The sequence below is a fragment of the Barbus barbus genome (assembly GCF_936440315.1).
Source record: "Barbus barbus genome assembly, chromosome: 29".
In the NCBI taxonomy this organism is placed as follows: Eukaryota; Metazoa; Chordata; class Actinopteri; order Cypriniformes; family Cyprinidae; genus Barbus; species Barbus barbus.
In genome coordinates, this window is record NC_136757.1 from 310,782 (window position 1) to 328,668 (window position 17,887).

The 17,887-nt window shown below is 42.8% G+C and overlaps 1 pseudogene across 1 annotated transcript; it reads left to right on the forward strand.

The window, feature by feature from the left end:
* Window positions 1-17: 17 nt before the first annotated feature.
* On the forward strand, window positions 18-15,595 carry LOC306849772 (myosin heavy chain, fast skeletal muscle-like; annotated as a pseudogene). The gene is made up of 39 exons: window positions 18-218; window positions 343-486; window positions 562-718; window positions 903-930; window positions 1,438-1,549; window positions 1,631-1,723; window positions 1,821-1,884; window positions 1,973-2,071; window positions 2,155-2,258; window positions 2,445-2,583; window positions 2,666-2,784; window positions 2,892-3,041; window positions 3,130-3,300; window positions 3,376-3,682; window positions 5,968-6,038; window positions 6,118-6,205; window positions 6,285-6,402; window positions 6,523-6,646; window positions 7,469-7,605; window positions 7,696-7,951; window positions 8,034-8,276; window positions 8,365-8,541; window positions 8,639-8,784; window positions 8,837-8,927; window positions 9,016-9,405; window positions 9,546-9,672; window positions 9,798-9,916; window positions 10,032-10,228; window positions 10,300-10,483; window positions 10,567-10,732; window positions 10,822-10,946; window positions 11,050-11,358; window positions 14,107-14,310; window positions 14,405-14,530; window positions 14,673-14,843; window positions 14,929-15,033; window positions 15,123-15,217; window positions 15,325-15,456; window positions 15,578-15,595. The product of its transcript is annotated as a myosin heavy chain, fast skeletal muscle-like (transcript).
* The last annotated feature ends 2,292 nt before the right edge of the window (window positions 15,596-17,887 follow it).

Genomic DNA, 17,887 nt, shown 5'->3' on the forward strand with positions numbered 1-17,887 from the left:
CACAGTAAACCACAATCATGGGAGATGGTGAAATGGAGTGTTTCGGCCCGGCGGCCATTTACCTTCGGAAGCCAGAAAGAGAGAGAATCGAGGCTCAGAACGCCCCATTTGATGCAAAAACGGCGTTTTTTGTGGTAGATGCAGATGAGATGTACCTGAAGGGTACTCTTGTTAGTAAAGAGGGTGGCAAAGCTACTGTCAAAACTCACAGTGGGAAAGTAAGTACAATTAGAAAATGTGTTGATCTGTAAAACTTTTTTTTTTTTTTGCGTAATACTATGCCACGTGAATCAAAAATGTTCATATTTAGTAAATATCTTACCCTTGCTGAAAACTTTTTAGACACTCACGGTAAAAGAAGCTGAAATCTTCCCCATGAATCCTCCCAAGTTTGACAAAATTGAGGACATGGCCATGATGACCCACCTCAATGAGCCTGCTGTTCTGTATAACCTCAAAGAGCGTTACGCAGCATGGATGATCTACGTAAGTCTAAGTAAATCATGTTTTATTCCTGGTATGGGGCAGCAGCATTGTAAAACTGGACTATCTCCATTTCAGACCTATTCTGGCTTGTTCTGCGCCACTGTCAATCCCTACAAGTGGCTCCCAGTCTACGACTCAGTTGTTGTGGCTGGATACAGAGGCAAAAAGAGGATTGAAGCCCCACCTCACATCTTCTCTATCTCCGACAACGCCTACCAGTTCATGCTCACTGGTAAAGGGGGGATTTTAAATCTAACTTGCAAACCAATAATAAAAAAAATTAGATCATCTTAGAAGTGTGCTTATTTTGTGTTAAACCTGAGCCTGCCTATATTTTGCTTGATAAATTTACAATTTAAATGCAAAAAAATATGTTTTGTGGTTTCACTTAAAATAACATTATGAACTTGTTTCAGACAGGGATAATCAGTCTATCCTGATTACGTAAGTAAACTATGATCATTAAAAGTTTTTTGTATAATAACTTAAATGAGTGAATGTTTCCATGCACTTAAGAAAACTGCTTATTCAGGTGTTTTTGCAGAAAGCAGCACTCTGAAACATGTAAAAATGAAGGCTGTTTAATCAATTGAGAGAAAGCAGCTTTAAAACCTGCCTATTCTGCTAGAGAGTGTGGCTTACGTGAACATGTGAATGCATTAACGTCATTCTAATAGACATGTACTGGGGGAAAAATGGGATAACTAAAGTAAAAGAAATGTGTGGGGGGAAAGCTGATTATTTACGTTGTTGCTTGTATACGATCTTAAGACAATGCCGCTAAAACCATGCATGTACATGCAAATGCCGGTTTCACATGTCACTGGTCTGCATAGAAATGTAGTGCCTGAAGATTCTGGTTTTTAAAGAAGCACTTACATAAAAGCTAACATATCAAACAAGTTATTTCTTATATTCTGAAATATGTTCCTTTCCATCTTTTCCACTCAGTGGAGAATCTGGTGCAGGAAAGACTGTCAACACCAAACGTGTGATCCAGTACTTTGCAACAATCGCTGTGTCTGGACCAAAGAAGGCAGAACCTGTCCCTGGTAAAATGCAGGTGACTACACTAAATCAAATATCATCCAAAGCACAGTGACAGAATTATTCTACATGATGAAATTACTTAAATACTCACCAGGGGTCGCTAGAGGATCAAATCATTGCAGCCAACCCTCTGCTGGAGGCTTATGGTAATGCCAAGACTGTAAGGAATGACAACTCCTCTCGTTTTGTAAGTTGCTGAGGTCAAATTAAATGCTTTATACAAATTCAGTTAACATTCCAAATCTGTGAAATTCTAACCTGTTCTAAATATTTTCTCTCTGTAGGGCAAATTCATCAGGATTCACTTTGCGACCACTGGAAAACTGGCCTCAGCTGATATTGAAACTTGTGAGTCAACCTTGTTTTAAGGCAAATATTTTTATTTGGATGCTAACAGGTGGATTCATCAATTTAACTCAATTTTTTTCTTTGAAAGATTTGCTGGAAAAGTCAAGAGTAACATTCCAGCTGTCTGCTGAGAGGAGTTACCACATCTTCTACCAGCTCATGACTGGACACAAGCCAGAGCTGCTCGGTGAGAAATCTACAGGATTGTGTGCTTCAGATATTTCCTTGTTTGAGAGCACTGTTAACATGCTGCACATCAACTCTTTATAGAGGCCCTGCTCATCACCACCAACCCTTATGACTATCCAATGATCAGCCAAGGTGAAATCACTGTCAAGAGTATCAATGATGTGGAGGAGTTCATTGCCACAGATGTATGTGCACATCTTCATTATTACTAGTAGTAGTACTATTTACAGCTTCTATTAAATATATCTTAGCAAATGAACATCAGAAAAAACATTAGCATGAACTAAATACTGTATGGCATACAATATAAAATACCCTTCTTCTTTTTTTTTTTTTTAATAATATGATTTATTTGGTCGGTGTGAAAAAAGACTGCCATTGACATTCTGGGCTTCACTGCTGATGAGAAAATCAGCATCTACAAGCTGACAGGTGCTGTGATGCATCATGGGAACATGAAGTTCAAACAGAAGCAGAGGGAGGAGCAGGCTGAACCTGACGGCAATGAGGGTAAGATGTTCTATTAGCACATATTAGCATGCAAACATGGACATCATTAGCAACAATAATTTCTTAAACTGTTCTTCCTCAGTGGCTGATAAAATCGCCTACCTCATGGGCCTCAACTCTGCTGACATGCTGAAAGCTCTGTGCTACCCCAGAGTGAAAGTTGGTAATGAGATGGTGACCAAAGGCCAGACAGTACCACAGGTGATGAATGGACTTAGAAATCTAGGACCCGTAGATATTCACAAAAGACATTCAACCTACAGAAAGTAAAGTTTAATATCAATTACGATGAGCTTTGAATTTCTCAGGTGAACAATTCAGTCTCGGCACTCTGCAAGTCTGTTTATGAGAAAATGTTCTTGTGGATGGTCGTCCGTATCAATGAGATGCTGGACACAAAGCAGCCTAGACAGTTCTTCATTGGTGTGCTGGACATCGCTGGATTTGAGATCTTTGATGTGAGTATCAGTCATTAATGTCTCTGAAAGAATCAAGACATAAAAGATAACAGTCAGTTGCAAGAAATTGCTTCTGTTTAATTATCAGTACAACAGCTTGGAGCAGCTTTGCATCAACTTCACAAATGAGAAACTGCAACAGTTCTTCAACCATCACATGTTTGTTCTGGAGCAAGAGGAGTACAAGAAAGAAGGCATTGAATGGGAGTTCATTGACTTTGGTATGGACTTGGCTGCCTGCATTGAGCTCATTGAGAAGGTAAGAGGATATTCAGTCAATTAAAATGACTCTTCACATTGTGCCTGTATTTGAGCATGAATTTTTCTTCAACAGACAATGGGCATCTTCTCCATCCTTGAAGAGGAGTGCATGTTCCCCAAGGCTACAGACACAAGCTTCAAAAACAAGCTGCATGATCAGCATCTGGGCAAAAGTGCAGCTTTCCAGAAGCCCAAGCCTGCCAAAGGTAAGGCAGAGGCCCACTTCTCTCTGGTGCATTACGCTGGCACTGTTGACTACAACATTACTGGCTGGTTGGACAAAAACAAGGATCCACTGAACGACTCTGTCGTACAACTCTACCAAAAGTCATCACTCAAACTGCTGTCCTTCCTGTATGTCGCTCATGCAGGTACAGAAGGTATGAACATCTGCATTTCCTCAATTCCTTTGTGTTTTAATTATGTGAAAGACATTATCATATGGTGATTTATTGAAGGGGTGTCATGATACGTGCAGTGAAATGAAGCGAGAACTCAAGTGCAGGGAATTGGTGGTTTAATTATAAAAGAAACAAAAACACAACCTAAATTCCCCCGAGGGGAAAAACAGGCAGACTAAGCAATACAACGATCAGGATCTAGAAACACACAGGACTTACTGCACATCACATTAGACAACGTGGCCGAACAGGACTGCAAACACCAGGATCATTTAAAGGAGACAAACAAGGAGGAACCAGGTGTACACACTGAGACAATTAGGGAATAACAAGGAGGGCGGGGTCAAACAATCAACCGGGGAACACATGGAACAATCACAACACAACCCCATGTGCTCAGACAAGACAGTGACATCTGGTGGCCAACCAGGGCACACCCACAGGATACGTGACACTACCCCCCAACAAAGGAGCAGCTCCCAGATGCTCCATCTGCAACACTAAGACGACACAAAAACATGAAAAATGAAAATACAAAATGTCAAGAAGGGAGGTGGGCAAGAGACGGATCAGGGGGAGGGATGGTGGGCCAGGCCCGTGCAGAGGCAGGGGGCCCGCAGACCAAGGCAGAGCAGGAGACCAGAACAGATCCGGAGGGACGGACCAGGGGGTTTCCGGCCCAACAGGAACCCCAGCGCACGGCCAGGGTGGGGCCGGAGGGACAAGCCAGGCAGTGAGTTTACGAACGGCCTCTGTGGCCGTGACAGGGCAGACAGTCAGTTCAGAAACGGCCTCTGTGGCCGTGACAGGGCAGACAGTGAGCTCAGGAACGGCCTCTGGCAGGGTAGGGAGCTCGAGTGGAGCCTGCTGGGCGAGAAGTTCGGGTAGAGCCGGCAAGGCGAGGAGCTCGTGTGGCGCCGGCAGGGCAAGGCGCTCGGGTGGCGCCGGCAGGGCAAGGAGTCTGGGTGGCGCCGGCAGGGCAAGGCGCTTGGGTGGCGCCGGCAGGCCGAGGAGTCTGGGTGGCGCCGGCAGGGCGAGGAGCTTGGGTGGCGCCGGCAGGGCGAGGAGCTTGGGTGGCGCCGGCAGGGCGAGGAGCTTGGGTGGCGCCGGCAGGGCGAGGAGCTTGGGTGGCTCTGGCACGACCTCCTGGCCAGCAGTGAGCTCCTGGGTAGCCTCCTGGCCTTGTGGGACGGAGAAGGCCTTCCTCCGCCTCTTCCTCCGTCTCCGGGAGCGGGGCGCCGCTGCGGCATCTTCGGCCACCACTAGGGGATTGAGAGCGGGCACCGCCGCCTCGGGAGCGCTGTGAGCGGGCACCGCCGCCTCGGGAGCGCTGTGAGCGGGCACCGCCGCCTCGGGAGCGCTGTGAGCGGGCACCGCCGCCTCGGGAGCGCTGTGAGCGGGCACCGCCGCCTCGGGAGCGCTGTGAGCGGGCACCGCCGCCTCGGGAGCGCTGTGAGCGGGCACCGCCGCCTCGGGAGCGCTGTGAGTGGGCACCGCCGCTTGGAGATGCGCCAAAAACTCCACAAACTCCCCAAAAGTCAAGCGGCCCAGTCCCCTCATCCACTCCTCATCGAGTGGCTCCTCCAGGGCCAGGTTAAAAAAGTCCTTGAGAGCCGCATCGTTGTAGCCCAAACCCTCTGCTGCCTCACAGAACGTCAGGGCAAATCTCCTCACGTCAGTGCCCCTCTGACGGAGGGATCGCAGCGTCCTGACCTGGAGGATCCGTGAGTAGCGAGGGTTCCTCACGTTAGCGGCTGGAGGATGGTGTGGATCCATTCCCCGCTGAGTTCTCAGTGTCGGCCACGTTCTGTCATGATACGTGCAGTGAAATGAAGCGAGAACTCAAGTGCAGGGAATTGGTGGTTTAATTATAAAAGAAACAAAAACACAACCTAAATTCCCCCGAGGGGAAAAACAGGCAGACTAAGCAATACAACGATCAGGATCTAGAAACACACAGGACTTACTGCACATCACATTAGACAACGTGGCCGAACAGGACTGCAAACACCAGGATCATTTAAAGGAGACAAACAAGGAGGAACCAGGTGTACACACTGAGACAATTAGGGAATAACAAGGAGGGCGGGGTCAAACAATCAACCGGGGAACACATGGAACAATCACAACACAACCCCATGTGCTCAGACAAGACAGTGACATCTGGTGGCCAACCAGGGCACACCCACAGGATACGTGACAAGGGGTTAATGGGAAGCAACATGAGATCAACAATAACAACTTATTTCATTAACATTAAACAGCTGAAGGAGGTGGTGGAAAGAAAGGCAAGAAGAAGGGTGGTTCCTTCCAGACGGTGTCTGCACTTTTTAGGGTAAACAGATTCTCTCTTTTAATGAAGGATGTAAACTTGTCCATTAAAGACTGGACTAATGGCATAAACATTTCCACAGGAGAACTTGGGTAAGCTGATGACTAACCTGAGGAGCACTCACCCTCACTTCGTGCGCTGCTTGATTCCTAATGAATCCAAGACTCCAGGTAAACTTAAACCCTGAAGACTCAAATGGATCACAGTTTTGAAAATATCTCTGGAACCTTAAAAACATTCCCATTACAGGTCTGATGGAGAACTTCCTGGTTATCCACCAGCTCAGGTGTAATGGTGTGCTGGAGGGTATCAGAATCTGCAGGAAAGGTTTCCCCAGCAGAATCCTCTACGGTGACTTTAAGCAGAGGTAACCCACCTTTTTGCAACGTCCTAATTGGAGATAATGCACCACCTAATCTTCACCATGTTATAAAGATGTTTTTGTGGCTTTGAATAAAAAAAAGATTCTCCTCTAAATGTCCTCTAGATACAAAGTATTAAATGCTAGCGTCATCCCTGAAGGACAGTTCATTGACAACAAAAAGGCTTCAGAGAAACTACTGGGCTCTATTGATGTTGACCATACTCAATACAAGTTTGGACACACTAAGGTGAGCTACTCAGAAAGTACACCATATGGCCAAAAGTATGTGGGCATCCTCTTCTAATTACAGGAACAGTTTAACCAAAAAATACAATTTCTGCCATTATGTCATTTGGAACGACATTCAAAACCTGCAGCAGTTTCTATTTCTGCGGAACATGAATGAAGATATTTGAATGTTTAGTTGATATTGTGATATTATAAGAATGTTATCAAAGAAAGTCTGCAGGGTACAACACGAACAGCATGAATACATTTTTAAAAATAAAATTTTTGGGTCTAGTATAACTTCAGTCGGCTCAATTATTCCAGAATTTCAATGAAAACAAATCTCAAAACTACACCACACAATGGGATTCTAAACAATTCTATGCTCGCAACTTTGATGGAACAGTTTGAGGAAGGAAGGCCTTGCACTAGAATTTGAATATGCACGCAAGGATTTGCTTCCATTCAAATAACAGAGCATAAGTGAGGTCACGCACTGGTGTAGTAATGGGATCTGGCTCACAGTCAGCATTCCAATTTATCCCAAATGTATTCAACAATGGTTCAGGTTTTGTACCAACAAAATTCTTTCACAGGAAAGGGGTATGTTCATGCTGTAGAAAATGATCCTCCCCAAACTGTTTAAACAAAGTTGGCACTATGGAATTCGCTAGGATGTCAATGATATGAAATTATATTAAGATTTATTTTCACTGGAATTGCCAGAAAGACCAAACTCAATTAAAAGAGAACGTATAGTGTAACCCAGGCCACATCTAAGTAGAATTGGACAACTTGACTTCAAAACTACAGCACTAATATCTTCTAAATGTTCTTGCAGGTGTTCTTCAAAGCTGGTCTGTTGGGTACTCTTGAGGAGATGAGAGATGAGAAACTAGCAGAGCTGGTTACCATGACTCAGGCTTTGTGCCGTGGATACGTCATGAGGAAGGAGTTTGTCAAAATGATGGAGAGGAGGTAGAATGAAAATACAAAACTGTTCGGAACAACTCTTTTCTATCATAGAGTGATAAAGACTGACTGATTTACTGATTATATTTTTCACAGAGAAGCAATTTATTCCATCCAATATAATGTCCGCTCATTCATGAATGTCAAGCACTGGCCATGGATGAAACTCTACTTCAAGATCAAGCCTCTTCTGAAGAGTGCAGAGACTGAGAAAGAAATGGCAGCAATGAAGGAGAACTTTGATAAAATGAAAGAAGATTTAACAAAGGCATTAGCTAAAAAGAAGGAGCTTGAGGAAAAAATGGTGTCACTTCTTCAGGAGAAAAATGACCTTCAACTGCAAGTAGCTTCTGTGAGTGTTTTAGCTTAGATCCTAAATATGGATCCTACAGCTATGAATATAAGTCGTTAAATATATCCATGTCAATAAACAGGAATCTGAAAACCTCTCTGATGCGGAGGAGAGATGTGAAGGGCTCATCAAAAGCAAGATCCAGCTCGAGGCCAAACTCAAAGAGTCAAACGAGAGACTCGAGGATGAAGAGGAAATCAATGCTGAACTGACAGCCAAGAAGAGGAAACTGGAGGATGAATGCTCCGAGCTGAAGAAAGACATTGATGACCTGGAGCTCACCTTGGCAAAAGTGGAGAAGGAGAAACATGCAACAGAAAATAAGGTCAGTATTTTTTTTTCTTTCATGTTCATACTGCAGATTGTGATTCAGGCTTTTGAGAATTAAACCAATAATCAACATTTTCATTTAGGTGAAAAACCTGACGGAGGAGATGGCCTCTCAGGATGAGAGCATTGCCAAGCTGACCAAAGAGAAGAAAGCCCTCCAAGAGGCACACCAGCAGACTCTTGATGACCTACAGGCAGAGGAAGACAAAGTCAACACTCTGACTAAATCTAAGACAAAGCTTGAGCAGCAAGTGGACGATGTAAGAAGTTCGGCATTAGAATAAGACCATCAATCAATGGGAAAGTAAAACTATTGTTCTATAATAGATTTTAATTTTCTGGTTTCTTTAACAACAGCTTGAGGGTTCATTGGAGCAAGAAAAGAAGCTCCGTATGGACCTCGAGAGAGCCAAGAGGAAGCTTGAGGGTGACCTGAAACTGGCCCAGGAGTCCATAATGGACCTGGAGAATGACAAACAGCAATCAGATGAGAAGATCAAAAAGTGAGTAGACATCTGTCTTTGCACATTTGACAAAACACTACTTTAAAAACAGGAAGGACTTTGAGACAAGTCAGCTTCTCAGCAAGATTGAGGATGAACAGTCTTTGGGAGCACAGCTTCAGAAGAAGATCAAAGAACTTCAGGTAACACTAACCCAAATCTTTCCTATGTGAAATGGTGAAGTAGATTCATACCTGGAAAATAAAAAAATAATTAATTTTTTTCATCTAGGCCCGTATCTAGGAGCTGGAAAAGGAAATTGAGGCAGAGCGAGCTGCTCGTGCTAAAGTGGAGAAGCAGAGAGCTGATCTCTCCAGGGAACTTGAAGAAATTAGCGAGAGGCTTGAGGAAGCTGGTGGTGCCACTGCTGCCCAGATTGAGATGAACAAGAAGCGTGAAGCCGAATTCCAGAAGTTGCGTCGTGATCTGGAAGAGTGTACCTTGCAGCATGAGGCTACAGCTGCAGCTCTCAGAAAGAAGCAGGCAGACAGTGTGGCTGAACTCGGAGAACAGATCGACAACCTCCAGCGGGTCAAGCAGAAGCTGGAGAAGGAGAAGAGTGAATACAAGATGGAGATTGATGATTTGACAAGCAACATGGAGGCTGTGGCTAAAGCAAAGGTACAATCTTGAGAAAGCTTAAAAAGTAAAGATTCATTATTAGTTTTACAAAACTACTTTAACTTTAGCAGCTTGAGATTTGAACAATTTCCAAAAGAATCTCAGTGAGTTCAAAAAAGTTAATTTCTTAATTTACGTAGGCAAACCTTGAAAAGATGTGCCGTTCATTAGAAGACCAAGCAAGTGAGCTAAAGACAAAGAATGATGAGCTTGTACGCCAACTTAATGATATAAATGCCCAGAAGGCAAGGTTCCAAACTGAAAATGGTATGCAAATATGGAATATACCATGCACACAATGCAATACAAAAACAAAAGTGATTCAAAACCCCATTACTGACATCATACAACTTTTTTGTGACTCTTTCATAAATTATACATTGTCATACCAGGTGAATTTGGCCGTCAACTGGAGGAGAAAGAAGCTCTTGTTTCTCAACTTACAAGAGCCAAACAAGTTTACACTCAGCAGATTGAGGAACTCAAAAGACATGTTGAGGAAGAGGTTAAGGTTTGTACCTACAAAAAAATTATGTTATCAGGTACTGTGTAGAGCTATGAACACAGCTGTGCACAATAGGAAAGGAAACATTTTCACTTCATTGTTATTCACTTCTGACTTTAAGGCCAAGAATGCTTTGGCCCATGCGGTTCAGTCTGCGCGTCATGACTGTGATTTGCTCAGAGAGCAGTATGAGGAGGAGCAGGAGGCCAAAGCTGAACTCCAGCGTGGAATGTCTAAGGCCAACAGTGAGGTGGCTCAGTGGAGAACCAAATATGAGACTGATGCCATCCAACGCACTGAGGAGCTTGAGGAAGCCAAGTAAATACAGCAAAAAAAATAAAATATAAAAATATCAGTAAGATTGCATTATTTCATACCACTTTCTTCAGGAAAAAGCTTGCACAGCGTCTGCAGGATGCTGAAGAATCCATTGAAGCGGTGAACTCCAAGTGTGGCTCACTGGAAAAGACCAAACAGAGACTGCAGGGTGAAGTTGAGGATCTCATGATTGATGTGGAGAGGGCAAATGCATTGGCTGCCAACCTTGACAAGAAGCAGAGAAACTTTGACAAAGTAGGAAAGATGTGGATCACCTATACACCTAAACCTTGAACAATGGACTTTGCTAATTAACAATGACTACATTTCTTCTTCAGGTCCTAGCAGAGTGGAAACAGAAGTATGAGGAAAGCCAGGCTGAACTAGAAGGTGCTCAGAAAGAAGCTCGTTCGCTCAGCACTGAACTTTTCAAAATGAAGAACTCCTATGAAGAAGCTCTTGACCAGCTTGAGACTCTGAAGAGGGAGAACAAGAATCTGCAACGTAAATGCCACTTTTATTTGTACAGAAATGATTAAAAAAGGTATATTAAAACAGAATGTTTTACAATTACGCTCTTTAAAACCCTTTAGAGGAGATTTCTGACCTCACTGAGCAGCTTGGAGAGACTGGAAAGAGCATTCATGAATTGGAAAAGGCAAAGAAGACGGTGGAGACCGAGAAAGCAGAGATACAGACTGCACTTGAAGAAGCTGAAGTATTGTTACTCAAAATTGTCAAATCAATTAATTTCCATGGTGAGCATTACATAATTTTCCTGTGAGGTTGACACAATTCTTACTATGACTACTATCCATCAGGGCACACTGGAGCATGAAGAGTCCAAGATTCTTCGTGTGCAGCTGGAGCTGAACCAGGTGAAGAGCGAGATTGACAGGAAGCTTGCTGAGAAGGACGAGGAGATAGAACAGATCAAGAGGAACAGCCAAAGAGTGATTGATTCTATGCAGAGCACTCTTGACTCTGAGATCAGAAGCAGAAATGATGCCCTGAGATTCAAAAAGAAGATGGAGGGAGATCTGAATGAGATGGAGATCCAGCTGAGTCATGCCAACCGCCAGGCTGCTGAGGCCCAGAAACAGCTCAGGAACATCCAAGGCCAACTCAAGGTATCTTTCTGTTAGGGATACACGATACCAATACTGGCATCGGGCACAATACTGCGTTCCTATATTCTTACTCGTACTCATTAAAATGCTCCAATACCACACAGAGACCTGCACGGGACGGATTTTTCAGTCCCGCTCCCGCAGGATTCTGTCCGTTCCCACCCGCAACATTCATGTTTATCTATATAGATTTTTTCAGTACATCGATGAAATTTACATTAAATAGTTCTGTAACATCTCGTAAGTTCCACAACATCCCATCATAAACGCTCCTGATAAAATATTTGTTATTTAGGCTAAGCATCAACATTCACAAAGCACTGTTATTTTTAACAATTTTCAATTTTCAGCACTGCGCAAAGAACTTTTGAGCGGTGAGTGGATTCTAACTTAAAAACCTCTGACTGGCCATTGCGTTCCAGAAATCAACAGATATGTCTGTGATTGGCTACACTGATCAACGCTTTAAACACGTTATAAATAGAAACTCTGCCTACGCTTGTGCATGTTAATCATTTTTATGTTATATTAATTGTTCTTGTTGCTTATGTGCAATAGATGAATAACAATTTATATGATTTTAGATATTTTATGTTTAGATATTTTTATTTTGCGGGAGTCCCGCAAATAATTTTATTCTGCCGCATTCCGCACACACACAAGTGTCTAACCGCCCGCACCCGCACTCGCCCATCAAGCATTGTTCTGCACCGCACTCTGTTGCGTTGGGTCCCGCGGGAGTGCAGGTCTCTGCCACATAGCATATAAACAGTGCTGTGTCCAGGCAAATAATTACAAACAGAACAAACAGAAAGCAGAATGGAGTTATTAGAAATTAAGAATGTCTATGAAGTGCATGTATGTAATTCATATAATGTTAAACATTCAATATTCCCGCCTGTATAGCTGATATGTGCAAGCTGACAAGCAAAGCACGCTGAGTGGATTGTGTACGCAGCGGCACAGATGTGCAAGCTTGTCGAGCGAATATCCCTTTTTCACAGACATCATTGGAAAATTTGTAGTTTGATTTGATATGTCAAAAGCAAGTAAGTAAAACAATGCACAAGTTACTAAATTTACTTAACGGTAAGGATAGAGAGAGCACGTGCACTTCTGTTGCATGATCTTAATTGCTGTTTGCTCCATTAGCACATACATCATTTGGATTAAAATCCAATCTTAAAATAAAACAAACTAAAATTATAGGGGCATTCACTATAAACAACATTTATTTTAAAGGGGTCATATGTGTTTACACAGTTCGAGGTTCATTAAACACATTATTTTCCACATAGTGTACATTATTGTTGCTCCTCTATGCTCTACCTTTCTGAAATGCAATGATTTTTACAAAGCTCATCGTTCTGAGAAGCGTCCAATAATTTTTAAGGGTTGTTTTGTGGTATATATATGAGCCTTTTGATTTGTTGCATCAAGGAGCTGTAAAAACCGGTTACACTCACTAAGTAAAAGGGAAAGGGAAGTGGTGTGTGGCCAAGTATGGTGACCCATACCCAGAATTTGTTCTCTGCATTTAACCCATCCAAGTGTACACTCAGTAGAGAACATACACCCAGAGCAGTGGGCAGCCAATGCTGCAGCACCCGGGGAGCAGTTGGGGGTTCAGTGCCTTGCTCAAGGGTCTCACCTCAGTCGTGGTATTGAGGGTGGAGAGAGTGTTGGTTATTCACTCCCCCACCTACAATCCCTGCCAGATCTGAGACTCGAACCCACGACCTTCGGGTTACAAGTCCGACTCTCTATCCATTAGGCCACGACTGCCTGAATCCCGTTTATGCCGAAATCTTGCAAAGCAAAAACAAACACTCTCCTTCAATCCATGAACGCTTCTCTCACTTAATGTACACAATCTCACAGTCTGCAGCATCTGTCATAGGAAATCAACATATGCTGTTGTGAATAATTAAGCAAACAGTCTTCTAATAGAATAAGAACACGCAGTCTCATAAATAATTATGAGACACCAACGAGTCATCGAAGCACTATAGTTACAAACTGTGATGTCAACACAATGTAGTTTTCTCCAACAATTAAAATTAATGGATGCTAAAATTGTCTTCTATGATGTGCAACACAAACACCTCTGCTAAAATCTCAGAAAAAGTAGTTTGGTGTTTCATGACCCTTTAATTGGATTATATGAGTCACTTTGGAATATAAGTTGCAGCACGTTTCAGATAAAAATGCTACTTATTTCAGAAAATATGTTCATTGCTGTTACAAGATTTATGAATAACAAGTGGTTCCCTGCATTATTACAGGAAAACGTCTTGTGATTACAGTACTGAATGCAGTGGAGCAGCTATAATGTGCACTGGGCTATAAAATTAAAGACAAAATACCATAGAACAATAAAATTAATAGTGAAAGTAACAAAAGCTTGTAAAATACATTTTAACGAACATAATTATGAGTGAAAATAACTGAAGGAAATATCTGTTTGCTAAATCAAGCCAGCTAACATGATTCATATTTTTTTGGTTACTGTACCCAAAATTTCTAAAAATTACAAAACTTTGAAAATACAGGTATCCGTATCGGCAAGTACCAAACAAACAAACAAACAAAAAAACACTCTCGACTCGTTCTGGAAGAAGTGGTACCGGTGCATCTCTACTTTCTGTAGAATGTGGAATTGCAACACATAATAAATATTTGATAACACAATACATGAATTAACCAAAGCATGACATGCAACTAACAAATAAAGAAACATTACCACAGGATGCCCAACTGCACCTTGATGAAGCTCTCAGAGGACAGGAGGACATGAAGGAGCAGGTGGCCATGGTGGAGCGCAGGAATAACCTAATGCAAGCAGAGATTGAGGAGCTGAGAGCTGCACTGGAGCAAACAGAGAGAGGCCGCAAAGTAGCGGAGCAGGAGCTGATGGATGCCAGCGAGCGTGTGGGACTGCTGCACTCACAAGTACAAAAAAATGATTAAATACTAGGAACAAATTCAGGTTACATTAAAAACTTTTAGTTGAATGTACATTAAACTACCTGCTTAAATCCCACAGAATACAAGTCTTATTAACACCAAGAAGAAGCTTGAGGCTGATCTGGTCCAAGTTCAAGGTGAGGTGGATGATGCAGTCCAGGAGGCCAGAAATGCAGAGGAGAAGGCCAAGAAGGCCATCACTGATGTGAGTGTTTACAGTCTGTTGTTCTATTCTAAATCAAACAGTTATTTGACTTTGTTTACCTACATGTGGTAACAAAGGGACCTTTCATGGAAGGCATTTCTATCTATATTGATTAGTTCTTTTTCATTGGCTTATATTTCAGGCTGCCATGATGGCTGAGGAGCTGAAGAAGGAGCAGGACACCAGTGCTCACCTGGAGAGGATGAAGAAGAACCTGGAGCTGACTGTCAAAGACCTGCAGCACCGTCTGGATGAGGCTGAGAGTCTGGCCATGAAGGGTGGAAAGAAACAGCTCCAGAAACTGGAGTCCAGGGTAAATTACAGGCTAAATACAGTCTTAGAACTGAACTGGCCATGGCAGAGATTTGACAGGTGACAACAATAACTCTCTACTGAAGGTGCGTGAGTTGGAGGCTGAAGTTGAAGCTGAACAGAGACGTGGTGCAGACGCTGTGAAAGGAGTGCGCAAATATGAAAGGAGAGTGAAGGAGCTAACCTACCAGGTAAAACTACACTGGATTTAGACATTTTAGACCTTTCATTATAATTTACATAGTTTAACTAAGATTATGAATAATATTTACACCCAAAGACTGAGGAAGACAAGAAGAATGTGCCCGACTGCAGGATCTGGTAGACAAGCTGCAGCTGAAAGTGAAGGCCTACAAGCGCCAGGCTGAAGAAGCTGTGAGTCAAATGTCTTGTGTGAAGTTTTGACATTTTCTATTAAATACACTCAGTGCCTTGAGTGCAGTGCTCTGAAAGGGGTTGGATATCTTGTGTCATCCTAACAGGAGGAGCAGGCCAACTCTCATCTGTCCAGGTACAGGAAGGTGCAGCATGAGCTGGAGGAGTCTCAGGAGCGCGCTGACATCGCTGAGTCCCAGGTCAACAAGCTGAGAGCTAAGAGCCGTGAAGCTGGGAAGGTATTGTAAAGCTCTTTGCAAAGGGGTGGGGGTATTCTTAAGATGCATTACTTAATATATATGTTTAGGATTGAAAAAAAAAAACAGCATGCAACTTATTTTGTTTTTTTTCCGTTACTAGAGCAAGGATGAAGAATGAAGATGAGCCATCACACCACATCTACAAGCAAGCATATAATATGACTTACTTGTGCTGTGTCTTATATATGCATTAAATATAATTTCTCAAGGCACTCTCTGTTTATGTCATTCTTGCTAAACTGGTAGATCATGGAGCAAACAACGCCAAGATAACAGAAACTCAGGGAATGTATGAATTAATAATAATAATAAAAAAATATTAAAAAAAACCTTCAAGTCAAGTCACCTTAATTTATAAAGTGTTTTATACAATACAGATTGTTTCAAAGCAGCTTTACAGTGTTAAACAGGAAAATAATGTTTCAGTGATGCAGACAAAATTAAATTCGGCTGTGAAGCAGCTTTAAAATAAGGACAGTAGTATTCAGAATTTTTTCAAAAAGTCAGTTCATTGTTGATTCAGTTCAGTTTAATAACTGTGTTAAATTAATCTATTATGGAATGAGTTCAATTCATCTATAAAACAGCTCTGGAGAGAACAGTAATATCATCATTCAGTTTGGTTCAGTTCTCTTCCAATAGTGTCTGTGCAATTAAATCGTTAATGTTATGTTATGGGACACAAAATCCCCAACTAAGTAAGACAAAAGGCAACAGTGGCAAGGAACCCAAACTCCATCAGTGACAGAAATGGAGAAAAAATCTTGGGAGAATCCAGGCTCAGTTGGGGGCCAGTTCTCTTCTGGCCAGACGAAACAACATGGTGTGGTTTAATTGCAGGCTGCAACACAAGTCATTTTGGGATTGGTATTAGTCAGAAAATTCATCCAGTTCCTTCTGCTTCAATATTGAATACATCACATGGTGAAGAGGTGGAAGCTGGCCACAGGGTCTGTGCAGAGGACTCGTCTGGTTCTTGTGGTCTTTGCTGAGGATTTGTGCTGATGGCCGTTTAGTTGACGAGGTCTTCGCAGGGGATCTGTCTCTAGGGCTCATCTGGTTGTCATGGTCTCCACTGACATTTAGGGCTGTTGTGGTCATCTCTATGTGCTGATCCACCATCTGATCTGGATATGGACAAGATCCAGCTGACTATGGTGACCTCAGAGTAAGAATGATTTATTTTTATTTTTTTAGTTATTAATGTTTTAATTGGGCGAAACAAATTAATTTGCTCAATCATACAGAGTGTTACAGTACATCACTGGCCAACTCAAAAACGTTGAGATAGTCATTACAGCCACTAAGATTGATTGGCTTGACGACTTGATTATATAAGATAAGAGAAAATAGCTGGAAGGTAACAATCACAGTGTCACATACCCCTTTTCCACCAAGGCAGTTCCAGTGCTGGTTTGGAGCCAGAGCCTAGTTTCAAACCGGTTCTTTGTTTTTCGACATCCAAAGCATCAGCTCCGAACCAGGAAAAGCGGTTCATAAGTAGCACCACAACATTGCTGGGCTAGAAGGAAGAACCGCTTGCGTCAGGAGCTGGGGGGGGGTTACCGTGACCAACAAGATGAACAGAAACTTGGACCGCCATATTTGAAATAGCAGCTAAATGCTAACACGTTTGATTTGCCGTGTTTGGATGCCGATGTAGGTTCACAAAGCCATGAACATCAATAGCAACGCAACGTCCCCCATTGCTGATAGTTTGTTTAGGCTTGTCCGGGATGGATCGGCGCTGCGCGGACCGTTCGGTGCAGGCATATCGGGCTGCTGCGGGAGCGACTGGAAAGCAGACGGCTCTTTATGCTTTTGGATCGCTCTCGCGGTGCTTTAGTGTGTTGTGTGCCGATCGATCGATCTGCGTGGCGCTGATGCTTTGTACAGATGTCTGTTGTGCTGCGCTAGTGATCCGAAACATGAAACGTATTCAGTGACGTAAGACCTGGCTCTGTATTGGCTCTCTAGCTTGTGGAAAAGCAACCGGTTCTTAAAGGGCTCGCCAGTTGAACCAACTAACAACCGGCTATAGCACTGGCTCTGAACTAGCACCTGGAACTGCTTTGGTGGAAAAGGAGTAACAGTGACACACAGGCTATCTGAGCATTATCTGCCTCTCTCTCCACTGACAGGCACAGCAAATGAAAGTTGAGCACATATGAGGACAAGACTATTTGAACAGTGAGAACTTGACTTTAACCCCTTGGGGTTAACGATATCGCCGGTGATACAATCTCGCTTTTTTACTTATCAGTGCGAAAGAGATTAAAAATACTACTATGAATTTGGTCATACACATATTACACATCATTTGAAACGGTTAAAGGGGTGGTTGCCTGCTTTTTTTCTAGGCTTGGTATATGATTTGCTAAACCTCCTAGTGCACGTCCAGACATAGCCG